The following is a 12,670-nucleotide window of genomic DNA, read 5'->3' on the forward strand; positions in this document are numbered from 1 at the left end:
CAAGTCAACAACAAGTCCCTGTCATCTAGTCAGCTTTCCAAAGCCTTACCTATAAGGGCAAGAGGCTCTGGGGGACAGCTACATAGAAACAAGAAAATGTGTTTGTAATGCATAGTGATCAGATTCAGCTTGAGGCTTTAATACATAGACATATTACACCCTAATCATTTTTACTACCCCTCCATATCCTCTCCTCTCCCTCTTTCCATTTTTCTTTCTTTCTTTTTTCTTTTTTTGGTACTGGGGATCGAACTCGGGTCCCTGCACTTGCGTACCAGGCGGCGAAACCACTGAGCTAAATCCCCGGCCCTCTTTCCATCTTTCTAGATCTTCTTGAATTAATTTTCCTGTTTCTCCACATGCCTCTTTATTTTCCTCTTTGAAGTATTTTATTTTGGGCCTCTCATATTAGAGAAATCAAGTGATGTGTAACATTCTGTGACTGATTTACTTCACTTAATACAGTATTATGGTCTTAAGATCCATTCATTTTCCTACAAATGACTCAAATCTATCCTTGGCAGAGTACTACTCCATTGTGTATATATGCACCACATTTTCTTTATCCATTTATTTGTTGGTGGGCACATAGGTGCCTTTTGTGATTTATCTATTTGAGTAGTGCTGTTCTAAACATGGATATGCATCCATCACTGTAATATGATATCTTTAGCTATTTTGGGAAGATGCACAGGTGAGGTATAGCTGGGTTAAATTGAATTTCTACTTTTAGTTTTTGAAGAAATCCCCACACTTATTTCCAAAGTGGTTGGAGTAGTTTATATCCCCACCAACAATGTAGAAGTCTTCTTTATTTCCAACAACTTTGCCAGAATTTGTTGCTTTTTAAGTCCTTGATAATGGCCATTATTAAGTAAGGTGGAACCTTAGTGTTGTTTTGATTTGCATTTCCCTAATGGCCAAGGATGCTGAAAAATTTTCATGTATTTATTGGCCATTAGTGTTTTTTCTCCTGAGAAGGGTCTATTCATTTTAGTTCTCATTTTTGGATTTGGTCTTTTATTTTGGAGTGTCTATTTTTGGAGTTTTTAATATATTCTAGATATTAGTTGTCTCTCTGAGGAGTAACTGGCAAGTTTTTTTTCCATTCTGTTGGTTTCTTCTCTCTTTTTTTTTTATTAGATTTGACATGTTTATTGTCTCCTAAACTGTAAATTACAGAATACAGAAGTGTTGCTATATTAATTGGTGCATCAACACAGCCCTTCCCCATACCTCTTTACTACTTCAACAATACCTTCCACTGTAAGTAAACTCCTACAGGCATAAAGCAGTCAGAATTATATTCTCATCAAGTTTCAGGGTTAACACCTGAAATAGGTTATGAGGAACTGAATTTTCCTATTGACCAAAAAATGAAACTTGTTAAATTTTGCTTTAATGGTCTCAAAATTCTGTGACAGATTTTTGGTTAAATTGTTTCCATTAAAATGTGTTGATTTTAAAAACTAACTTAAACTGCTCCCCCAACAAACCCAAAACCCAAATGTTCACAAAACATTCTCCTTTCCTTCTGAAGGTTTTATGATGCATTGTTATCATTAACCAGTCTTTCATTATTAAACTTAAATGACCAACTGGGAGAAACAGTTCTGAGACCGGTCTTCTACTACTGATTAAGACTGGGGTGGCAGGTGTTAGGGGTGATATTCATTTAGCCTTCTGAGCTTTCTGGGCAGACTTAGTGACCTTGCCACCTCCAGCAGCCTTCTTGTCCACTGCTTTGATGACATCCACAGCAACTGTCTGTCTCATATCTTGAATAGCGAAATGACCCAGGAGTGGGTAGTCAGAGAGGCTCTCAACACACAAGGGCTTGCCTGGAACCATGTCAATGATGGCAGCATCACCAGATTTTAAGAATTTGGGACCATCTTCTAGCCTCTTATCAGACTGGTGATCAATCTGTTCTTTCAGCTCAGCAAACTTGCAAGGGATATGAGCTGTGTGGCAATCCAATACAGGAGCATAGCCAGCACTGATCTGGCATGGATGGTTAAGGATAATAATGTGAGCAGTGAAACCAGCTGCTTCCATTGGTGGATCATTTTTGCTGTCACCAGCAACATTATTAGGACAAACGTCTTTGATAGACACATTCTTGACATTGAAGCCCACGTTGTCCCCAGGAAGAGCTTCACTCAAAGCTTCATAGAGCATTGCAACAGACTACTTTAGTTGTGATGTTGACCACCATGCCAGGTTTGAGAATACCACTCTCTACTTGGCCCACAGAGATGGTACAAATACCACTAATTTTGTAGACATCCTGGAGGGGCAGCCGCAAAGTCTGGGTGAATGAGTGATAGGATGCAATCCAAAGCTTCAAGTAGTGTGGTTCCACTGGCATTGGCATCTTTACAGGTGACCTTCGATCCCTTGAACAAAAGCATGTTAGCACTTCACTCCAGCATGTTGTCACCATTCCAAGCAGAAATTGGCACAAAAGCTACTGTTATCAAGATTGTAGCCAATTTTCTTAATGTAGGTGCTGACTTCCTTAACAATTTCCTTGTATTTCTTCTGGCTATAGGGTGGCTCAGTGGAATCCATTTTTAAAAAATATTTTTTGTTTAATTTTTTTATTGGTACATTTTAGGTATACAACACAATTACATTTCTCATTGGGAACTGTACCTTTACATAATGCATCTTGGTTCTTAGTTGATGGGCATTTGGGCTGTTTACAAGTTTTAGCTATCGCAGACTGTGGTGCTATGAACATGGGTGCACATATATCACTGTGGTATGATTCTTTTAATTCTTTAGGGAAGATCCCCAGCAGTGGAATAGCGGGGTCAAAGGGGACTTCCAGTCCTAGTTCTTGGAGGTATCTCCATACTGATTTCCACAGTGCTTGTACCAGTCTACACTCCCACCAGCAGTGGAGAAGGGTTCCTCTTTCCCCACAGCCCCACCAGCATTTGTTATTGGTTGATTTCATGATAGAAGCCATTCTTTCTGGAGTGAGGTAGAATCTCAGCATTGTTTTCATTTGCATCTTTCGAATGACCAGTGATGTTGAACATTTTTTCATGTATTTATTTGCTATTTCTACTTCTTTGTCTGAGAAATGTCTGTTCATTTCAGATGCCCATTTTTGGATTGGGTCTTTAAATTTAGGAGATCTGATCTTTTTAAGTTCTTCATAGATTCGAGATAGTAGACCTATGTCTGAAGAAGAGCAGGTGAAGATTTTTTCCCACATTGTGGGTTGTCTCTTCACACTGCTGGTGGTTTCTCTTGCTGTGCAGAAGCTTTTTAATATGAAGAGATCCCACTTGTTGATTGTTTGTGCTAGTTCAGTGGCAACTGAGGTTTTGTTCATAAAATCTTTTCCTACACTGATGTCTTCAAGGGTTCTACCTAACCTCTGTTCCAACTGGTTCAGAGTTTCTATTTTAATATTTAGATCTTTAATCCATTTTGATTTTAGTTTAGTGCATGGTGAGAGATATGGGTCTAGTTTTAATCTTTGGCAAGTTGAAACCCAATTTTTTCCAGCACCATTTATTAAAGAGGCTATCTTTCCTCTAGTGAGGGTTTTTGGCTCCTTTATCGAAGATGAGATGGCTGAGTGTGTCTGGCATTGTTTCTGCTTCTTCTAATCTGTTCCACTGGTCCTCAGGTCTGTTTCTTTGCCACTACTGTGCTGTTTTTATCACAGTAGCTTTGTAGTAGAATTGCAGGTTGGGGATCGTGATACCCCCTGCCATGTCTCTGTTGCCTAGAATTGCTTTTGCTATTCTGGGTCTCTTCTTGTTCCAAATGAATTTTTGGATTGTTGTCTCAAGGTCCATGAAGTATGCTGCTGGGATCTCAATTGGAATTGCATGAAATCTATATAGCAGTTTTGGAAGTATGGCCATTTTCACTCTATTAATCCTTCCTACCCAGGAGCAGGGGATGTCTGTCCATTTTCTGATATCATCTTCAATCTCTCTTTTCAGAATGCCATAGTTTTCAGAGAAGAGGTCTTTGATTTCTTTCATTAGGTTGATTCCTAGGTATTTCAGTTTTTTTGGATATTATTCTGAAAGGAATTATTTGCCCTATTTCTGTCTCAGTGAGTCTGTCATTCATGTAGAGGAAAGCTATTGATTTTTGTGTGTTGACCTTGTAACCAGCTACTTGACTGAATTTGATTATTAAGTCTAGAAGTCCTTTGGTGGAGTTCTTGGGGTCTTTATAGAGTATCATGTCATCTGCAAATAATGACAATTCGACTTCTTCATTACCTATCTTTATTCCTTTTATTTCTTTCTCTTGTCTAATTGCCGTGGCTAATGTTTCCAGAACTATATTGAACAAGAGGGATGATAGTGAACATCCTTGTGTTGTTCCTGATTTGAGTGTGAAGGATTTCAGTTTTTGACCATTTAGTATGATATTGGCTGTTGGTTTTTCATAGATGGCTTCTATCAGTTTGAGGTAGAGACCATCTATTCCAATTTTTTGTAGGGTTTTTATCATAAATGCATGTTGGATTTTGTCAAATGCTTTTTCTGCGTCTATGGAGATAGTCATATGGTTTTTGTCCTTGGCTCTATTGATATAGTGCATTACACTGATTGATTTGCATATATTGAACCATCCCTGCATCCCTGGGAGAGTCCCACTTGATCAGGGTGTATGATCTTCTTGATGATCTTCTGCATTCTGTTTGCCAGTATCTTATTAAGGATTTTTGCATCTATGTTCATTAGTGAGATTGGCCTATAGTTCTCCTTTTCAGTTGGGTCTTTCTCTGCTTTGGGGATCAAGGTGATGCTTGCTTTCAGGAATGAATTAGGGAGTATTGCTTCCCTTTCAATTTCATTGAAGAGTTTAAACAGTAGTTGCAGTAGTTCCTCTCTAAATGTCTTGTAGAATTCAGCAGTGAAGCCATCAGGGCCCGGGCTTTTCTTAGTTGATATGTTTTTAATTATGCTTTCAATTTCATTGGTTGATATTGGGTTGTTTAGCATTTCTAGGTCTTCTTCGTTCAACTTTGGTAATTCATATGTATCTAGGAATCTGTCCATTTCTTCTGTGTTGTCCATCTTATTGGCGTATAGGTTCTGGAATTAGGTATTGATGATCCTCTGGATTTCTGCTGGGTCTTTTGTAATTTCACCCTTTTCATTCCTAATTGCATAGATTTGGGCCTTTTCATTCCTTCTTCTGACAAGGTTGGCTAAGGGTTTGACAATTTTGTTGATTCTTTTGAAGAACAAACTCTTGGCTTCATTGATTTTTTTGTATCATTCTCTTAGTCTCTGTTGCATTGATTTCTCCTCTGATCTTTATAATTTCTTCCCTTGTATGAGCTTTGGGGTTGTCCTGCTCTTCTTTTCCTAGAAGCTTGAGTTTCAGCATCAGGTTGTTTAATTGGGCTTGTTCTGTTTTCCTGATATGTGTATTCACTGCTATGAATTTCCCTCATAAGACTGCTTTCATTGTGTCCCATAGATTCTGATATGTTGTATTGTCATTGTCATTTAATTGAAGGAACTGTCTGATTTCTTCTTTAATTTCCTCTGTGACCCATTGCTTATTCAGAAGTGTGTTGTTCTATTTCCATGTGTTTATGAAATTTTTGTGGTTTCTTTTGCTATGGATCTCCAATTTCATCACACTATGGTCTGTTAATATACAGGGGATAACTTCAATTCCTTTGCACTTACTTAAACATGTTCTATGTGTGAGCATGTGGTCTATTTTGGAGAATGACCCAATGTGCAGCTGAGAAGAATGTGTTCTGATTTTGTGGGGTGGAAGACTCTGTAAACATCTGTTAAGTTCATTTGTTCAAGAGTTCGATTGAGTTCTAGTATTTCATTACTTATTTTTAGTCTAGTTGATCTATGTATTTCTGACAGTGGGATATTGAGGTCCCCCACTACAATTGTATTAGTGCATATATGACTTTTCATGTCCGTTAGTATTTGTTTTATAGAGTTGGGCTCACTAGTGTTTGGTGCATAGATATTTATGATTGTCATCTCTTCCTCTTGGATTCTTTCCTTTACAAGGATGTAGTGTCCTTCTTCATCTCTCTCAATCAGTGTTGGTTTGAAATCTACCTGATCTGTAAAGAGGATAGCTACTCCTGCTTTTTTGGGGGTTCTGGTCGCATGGAGTATTGTTTTCACCCTTTAGCTTTCAGTCTATGAGTTTCCTTTTGAATTAAGTGAGTTTCTTGTAAGCAGCATATTGTTGGATTTTGCATCTTGACCCATTCTGCCAGTCTGTTTCTTTTGATTGGTGAATTGAGACCATTAACATTGATGGTTATGACCGAAATGTATTGACTTGTCATTGCCATGACTTTTTCTTTTTGTTGGGTTCTCCCCCTTTACATTTAATTTCTTGTCGTGCCAGATGGGTTCATTCTGCTTTGCTTCCTGGGGTTGTCATCCTCAATGTCTGTTCCTAGGATATTGTGTAAAATTTTTTGGAGTGCTGGTTTGGTATTAACGAAGTTCCTAAGGTGCTCTTTGTCATGAAAGTATCTTATTTCTCCATCCATTTTGAAAGATAGTTTTGCAGGGTACATTCATCTGGGTTGGAGGCTGTTTTCTTTTGGGGCTTGGAATATGTCACTCCAAGCTCTTCTTGCCTCGATGGTTTGTGTTGAGAAGTCTGCTGTGATTCTGATGGGCTTTCCTTTGTATGTGATTTGTTTCTTTTCTCTGACTGCTTGTAGAACTTTGTTCTTCTGTTGTGTTTCTGGAATCTTAACAATTATATGCCTATGCGTAGATTTTTTTTTGATCAAGGCTATTTGGAGTCCTATATGCCTCACTTATCTGTATGTCAAGCTCTTTTCCCCTGCTTGGGAAGTTTTCTGCCATTACTTCTGTGAAGAGTTTTTTTTTATGTCATCTGCACTCTCTCCTGTTTCTTCATTGACTCCAATCAGTCTTATGTTATTCTTTTTTGCATCATCTAGCAGCTCCTGGATTGATTTCTCATGTTTCCTCATAATTTTGAAGCAATTTTTCTTTTCCTGGTCATTAATTGCAATCTTATCTTCTATATCTGAAATTCTGTCCTCACATTGGCTCATTCTGCTGTGTAGACTTTCAGTGGAGTTTTTCATCTCCTGGAAATCTGTTTGCATCTGTTTTATGGATTCCATTTGTTTCTTATGTTGGGATTTCATTATATTCTTCAGCTGTTCTCTAGATTTATTAATCATGTCTTGCACTAGGAGCACAATTTCTCCTGTTACCTGAGAAATTATTTCTGATTTCATTTTTTCCAGATCCCCTTTTGTTGCCAGTTCAGTGAGTCCAGGTGGTTGAGTATCAGAGTGTTTCATCTCATTTCCCTTTGGGGTTGCTCTAGGTGATCTGGAAGTCTGTTTTTGAGACTTATTTATGTGTTTTTCATTTTGACTGAGGGAGGGTGCTGTTGGCACCTGCAAGGACTACCTCCTCTGAGCTGGGAGAGGTAGGACAGGGGCCGGGGGCAGCGGTAGGGATGGTGGCCCAAAAGCCCTTTCCTGTGGGCTGGGAGCAGCAGGAGAGATGGTGGCCAGGAATCCCCTTCCTCTGGACCAGGAGCAGTGGGATGGTGGCTCCGAAACCCCTCCCTCTGGGCTGGGAGTGGCGGGACTCAGTACCATGGTCTGGTGGTCCGTTGTCCTCTGCATCTTTGTAGTGTGGAACCAGGTGGCTGTACTGGAATCTATTTTTTAAAACATCAACAATTAATTGTTTCTTGCCCGTTGTGTAAGCCAGAAGGGCACGCTCACAGGTTGTGTATTCTTGGAGATACCAGCTTTGAATTTACCAATACCAGAAGCAATAAGCAAGACAGCACAGTCAGCCGGAGATGTGCCTGTAATCATGGTTTTGAAAAAGTCTCTGTGTCCTGGGGCATCAGTGATAGTCACATAATACTTCCTGGTCTCAAATTTCCACAGGGAGATGTCAATGGTGGTACCACACTCAAGATGAGCTTTCAGTTTATCCAAGATCCAGGTGTACTTGAAGGAATCCTTCCCCATTTCAGTAGCCTCCTTCTCAAATTTTCCAATGGTTCTTTTGTTGATGCCATCAGATTTGTAGATCAGTTGGCTGGTAGTGGTGGACTTGCTCAAATCCATGTGTCCAGTGATGATATTGATGTCTTTTCCTTTGCTGTGTTGGTTTTCAATTAGTGCTGATTTTCATGACACCTGTGATCTTGCAGCAAACCCATTATGAAAAAGCTGCTGGTTATTTCTTCATTCTGTTGGTTATTTCTTTTGCTATGCAGAAATTTTAAATATAATATGATCCCATATGTTGATTCTTGGTATTATTTTTTGTGCACTTGAGGTTCTGATCAGGAAGTCTTTGCGTATTCCTGTCTTTAAGAGTTTTACTGATTTTTTTTATTGTAGTAGATTCAGTGTTTCTATTTATATATGTATAGGTCTTTGATCTATTTGATTTGATTTTAGTTCACAGTGAGACATATGGATCAAGATTCATTCTTTGCATGTAGATAACCACTTTTCCCAGAATCGTTTATTAAAGAAGCTCTATTTTCTCTTTCTTTCTTTCTTTCTTCTCTCTTTCCTTCTTATAGAAAAGACATGAATTTTTTTCAGACCAGGATATGCTGCCATGTTGGATAGTAAGTGATTTTCAAGACAGGAATCACACAGTCAAGGTGAAAGAGTAGGATTTTTAGTGAGGGTCTGAGATTTGGAAAAAAGTCTGGGCAGCAAATATGATTATCTAAAGAATGTATTGTCCCTGGCTCATTTAGCACCTCACAGATCTTCCAAGAACCCCTTTACTGAGTTGAAAATTTTATGTTCAGTGTTGCAATTGTGACAAGGCCTCTCTTCTCTGGCCCACAGAAGGCCTTTAGCTTTAAATGAGGAGATGATAAGGTCTATACAATCTTTTAGAGAAGATGGGTCAGGACTCTGGGAGGAACAAATGGGCCTTACATCAAAGGTTTGTTACTGTGCCAAGAGACTACTCATTTAGGGCAGGACATCTTTGGTTGAAGTTTCTTTGTTAGGATTTTAATCCTCTTCTTGCCAAAGGGTGGCCACTACATTTTCTCCTGACAAACCAGCAAACTCAAATCACTGATGAGGGATGAAGTGACCATATCCATAACCACTTCGAGCTGATTAGAGGTGGGTGGTATAGTTTTTAAGGGCCGGAACTGAGATCTAAATTGGGCAAGAAGCTCTAAATAGGATTGTACTGCAGGTCCACGTGGTGAATGGAGATGTATTATGGAAAGCTGCTGGACTCTAATAAACTGCAGAAGATAGTTACCTAGGCATGGGCCAAAGGTAAGGATAGGTATGACAATGCCATGATCATTAGTAACCATTTTTATTAAGAAGACTTTGAGAACCAATCCCAGGTTTGTGTTGAGAAATGTGCTCCAATTCTGATAGGTTTGCCTTTAGAAGTTATTTCTTGACTTTTTCTAACAGAATAATTCAAACAGCATTAGTTCTATTCTTGTGTTGAACATCTGGGGTTTTTACTATAACATCATGGAGTAGTTCTTTTTAAATTGTGGCTATGTGGGGCACCACATGCCTCATTTACCTGGAAGTTGATTTCTTTCCCTAAACTTGGAAAATTTTCTGCTATGATTTTGTATGTAAATTTTTATACCTCTTGTGCTGTCTTCTGATCTTTCTATAATTCCTTTATTTCTTAGATTAATTTTCTTTGAGTCATATAGTAGCTGTTGAATCCAGTTTCCATAGTCTCTTCTTGTTTTTTAGGGTTTCTCTGAGTATATGGTCTCCTGCATCAAACTTATTTTTTTAGTGCTGATACTTTGTCTTTGCCTTGGTCATTTCTGCTGCCAATACTTTCAATAGATTATTTTTAATATACTGGACTTCTGTTTGATATCTTTTCATAGTCTCTAATTCTTTACTTAAAATGGTCATTCATATTTTGTATCATCTTGATTAGTTCACCCAACTTCTTGTATGTGTCTTCTTTAAGCTTGTTGATCATTTTATTGATTAATTCTCTTATTTGTTTAGTTACATCATCTTTAGCTTGCTGGACATGTTATTGATGTGTGTGTGTGTGTGGGGGGGGTCTTTTTTCCCTTTATACATCTCAGCCATTTGGTTTTTAACTTTCTCCCCATAAGTTCCCATGGGATCAGCTTTTGCAGAATTAAGAATTTTTGGAAGCATCTTGTTGACTTGTCTTCTCGTGGTTCTATTTTATTTGGTGCTGAGGGTTAAGGATCAACCCTCATAGGAGAAATACTAGCAAGACTCTGTTGCTAGTATTGAGATGTTTTTAGTAAGTGTCTATTTCCCAGTTATATGATCTTCCCTTTGGGTGTGTTTTGGTATTTATACACCTCTTCAACCTACTCAGAATAATATGATCAGACCCAATTGTCATGTTGTAAGGTGAGAACCTCTAGTATTTATACTCATATCTACAGAGCCAAGCATCTATCAGTCCTGTACATTAAAACTTGCTTTAATAATTTAATCCTTTTTTGAATGACCCTAAAGATGAGAATAAATGGAGATCAGAAAGAAAATAAGAAAAAATATATAATCACAAATGAAAGAAAGAAAAGACATTAAACTTTGTTGATATTATTTCCTAACTGGAGTAGAGGAGTGGTTAGGTTTGAATGAGTATTTGTGGGAGTAGGAGGAGGGATGCAGGGACAGGAAAATGTAATTAGAGATTGAGGGAATCTGAGAGAAAGTCAGAACCTGTTAATAGTCTGAGAGTGAGCTTGTGTTTGCATCTTGTATATACAATTTGGTGAGGGTTGTACTGATTAATTCTTATTCTCCTTTTCATGTATATAGATGCCTCCCATATACTGTATATACTAGATAAAAGGAGAGAAAGAAAAGAGATGCAAAAAAAGAATAAGAAAAAAGAGAGACTACCCCTCCAAAAAATCCCACACAGTTACAACAACACAAAATTAAAGCATCCTCTCAGTTCTATTTAAATTGCAGTCTGAATCCAACCAGTGAGCTCTTCTCCTTCCATTTAGAAATGGGGAAACTTTGACTTGTAGAGGTTCTGGACAGTGCTGGGTCTGGTTCTTTCTACGCTTCTACTCTCCCAAGAGCATCATGTGACCACAAGGTGCTTTTCCTCCTCCCCTTTCTCAGTCCAGAGCCCACTCAAGCTACTCTCTGAAGATGCTCTCTCTCTGATTTGTTTTTTTGCCTACCAGTGAGAAAAGGGGTTTAGGATCTAGATGGATCTCTGAGCCTGCCTTTCTTCTATGGGCTGCATTTTGCTTAGTTTCAGGAATGCTCCTGTGAGCATGACTAGCCAGAGACTTTTGCCTTTGTCTTATAGTTGGACACTTTCAATTGAATCAGAAGGTGCAGTAGGGTTGGACCAGTACCCAGTGTTTCATTGATTTCTGAAAGGTTTTTCTTAATCTCTGCTCCCTTCCCTCCTCCAGAATCCAGTTTTTATTCTTTGGCTGATTCTCTGACTTTTAGTTTCTTTGGTACAATAGTGTTCAAATATCTTGCTTGCTGGGTTCCCTTTCCCAGGAGGAGATAGATTAGGAGCCCATCCCAAGGGTCTGACTACCATTGCTGAACTAGCTCCTTTCCTCAGGGAGTTAGAGCTACTGTAGAAATGGTGTGGATGTTGCTTCCCTTTCTAAACTCCTCTGCTACTGGACTGGATCTGGTGGGTTTCTCCTTCAGGTCAATTCTCCGCTTCTAGCTTTGCTTGTGTTTCTGTTTCTGCATATTCACACATCCCAAAGGATCTCCTCTCAGGCTCCCACCTGCTCTTTTGCCTCGAGGTGGCTATGATGGATAATTTCCACTTCCAGTGTTTCTGGCATTCTTCCTGTAGACCTCCCACCTCTGCAGGTCACAGGCAACAGATGGTGCAGCACACTCAAGTGGACCTTCAGAGTGGAAAAGATGGAGCCAGGAATCTTTTTTCCTTTCTTAAACTAACCTTTTTTGTTGGATAAAATAGTTATTCAGATATTTATTTTTTCTTTATAGTATATTACTTAGTTTTCAAATCCCTCTGTATAATTTAATAATAAAGTGAATAGTGATAAATATTCATACTTATTGAATGTTTAGTGTCAGACACAGTATTGTGTTTTACGCAGTATTTGATATTCAATTCTTACTATAACTCTTGAATTTTTTGTAGGTTAAGTGACTGAAACTTGCCATGTGTTGTGCTAAGATTCAGAAAGGGTTCTGCCTATATCTAAATCCTTGCTACAAATACGGAGGAATCACAGAAACACATATCTTGACATCTATCCTTGACTGATATCAATTCAGCATTCACAGGACATGTAAGAATTTAAGAGATAGCTGATTGGTTTTTCTTTTCAAGTTATTGTGATATTATGAGAAGGGCTCTGAAGCAACAGCTAAGGAGAAAAATTCCTAGCACTGACTCAGCTGAGCAAATGTTTAAGAATGAAGATTATATAAGGACTAAAAGGTATAATAGATAATGTGAAATAGGAAGAAAAGGGGCAAAGGGGAAGGGGAAGTGGGAGGGGTAGGGAAAAGGAAAGAAGGGAATGGAATTAATATGAGAAAATTGAAAAATGAAAACAAAGTCTTTGTAAATAGGGAGGGGTGGAGGGGTTGAAGAGAGGGCAGAGGACGGGGGAAAAATCAGAACCAAGAGAGATTATG

The 12,670-nt window shown here is 38.5% G+C and overlaps 1 pseudogene; it reads right to left on the reverse strand.

Annotated features, from left to right (window-relative positions):
* Positions 1 to 1,491: 1,491 nt before the first annotated feature.
* LOC101709591 (elongation factor 1-alpha 1-like) lies at positions 1,492 to 8,346 on the reverse strand (annotated as a pseudogene).
* Positions 8,347 to 12,670: the final 4,324 nt, after the last annotated feature.

The sequence above is a fragment of the Heterocephalus glaber genome, unplaced genomic scaffold (assembly GCF_053883595.1).
Source record: "Heterocephalus glaber isolate CG9 unplaced genomic scaffold, H.glaber_assembly_v1.0 deba00001472, whole genome shotgun sequence".
In the NCBI taxonomy this organism is placed as follows: domain Eukaryota; kingdom Metazoa; phylum Chordata; class Mammalia; order Rodentia; family Bathyergidae; genus Heterocephalus; species Heterocephalus glaber.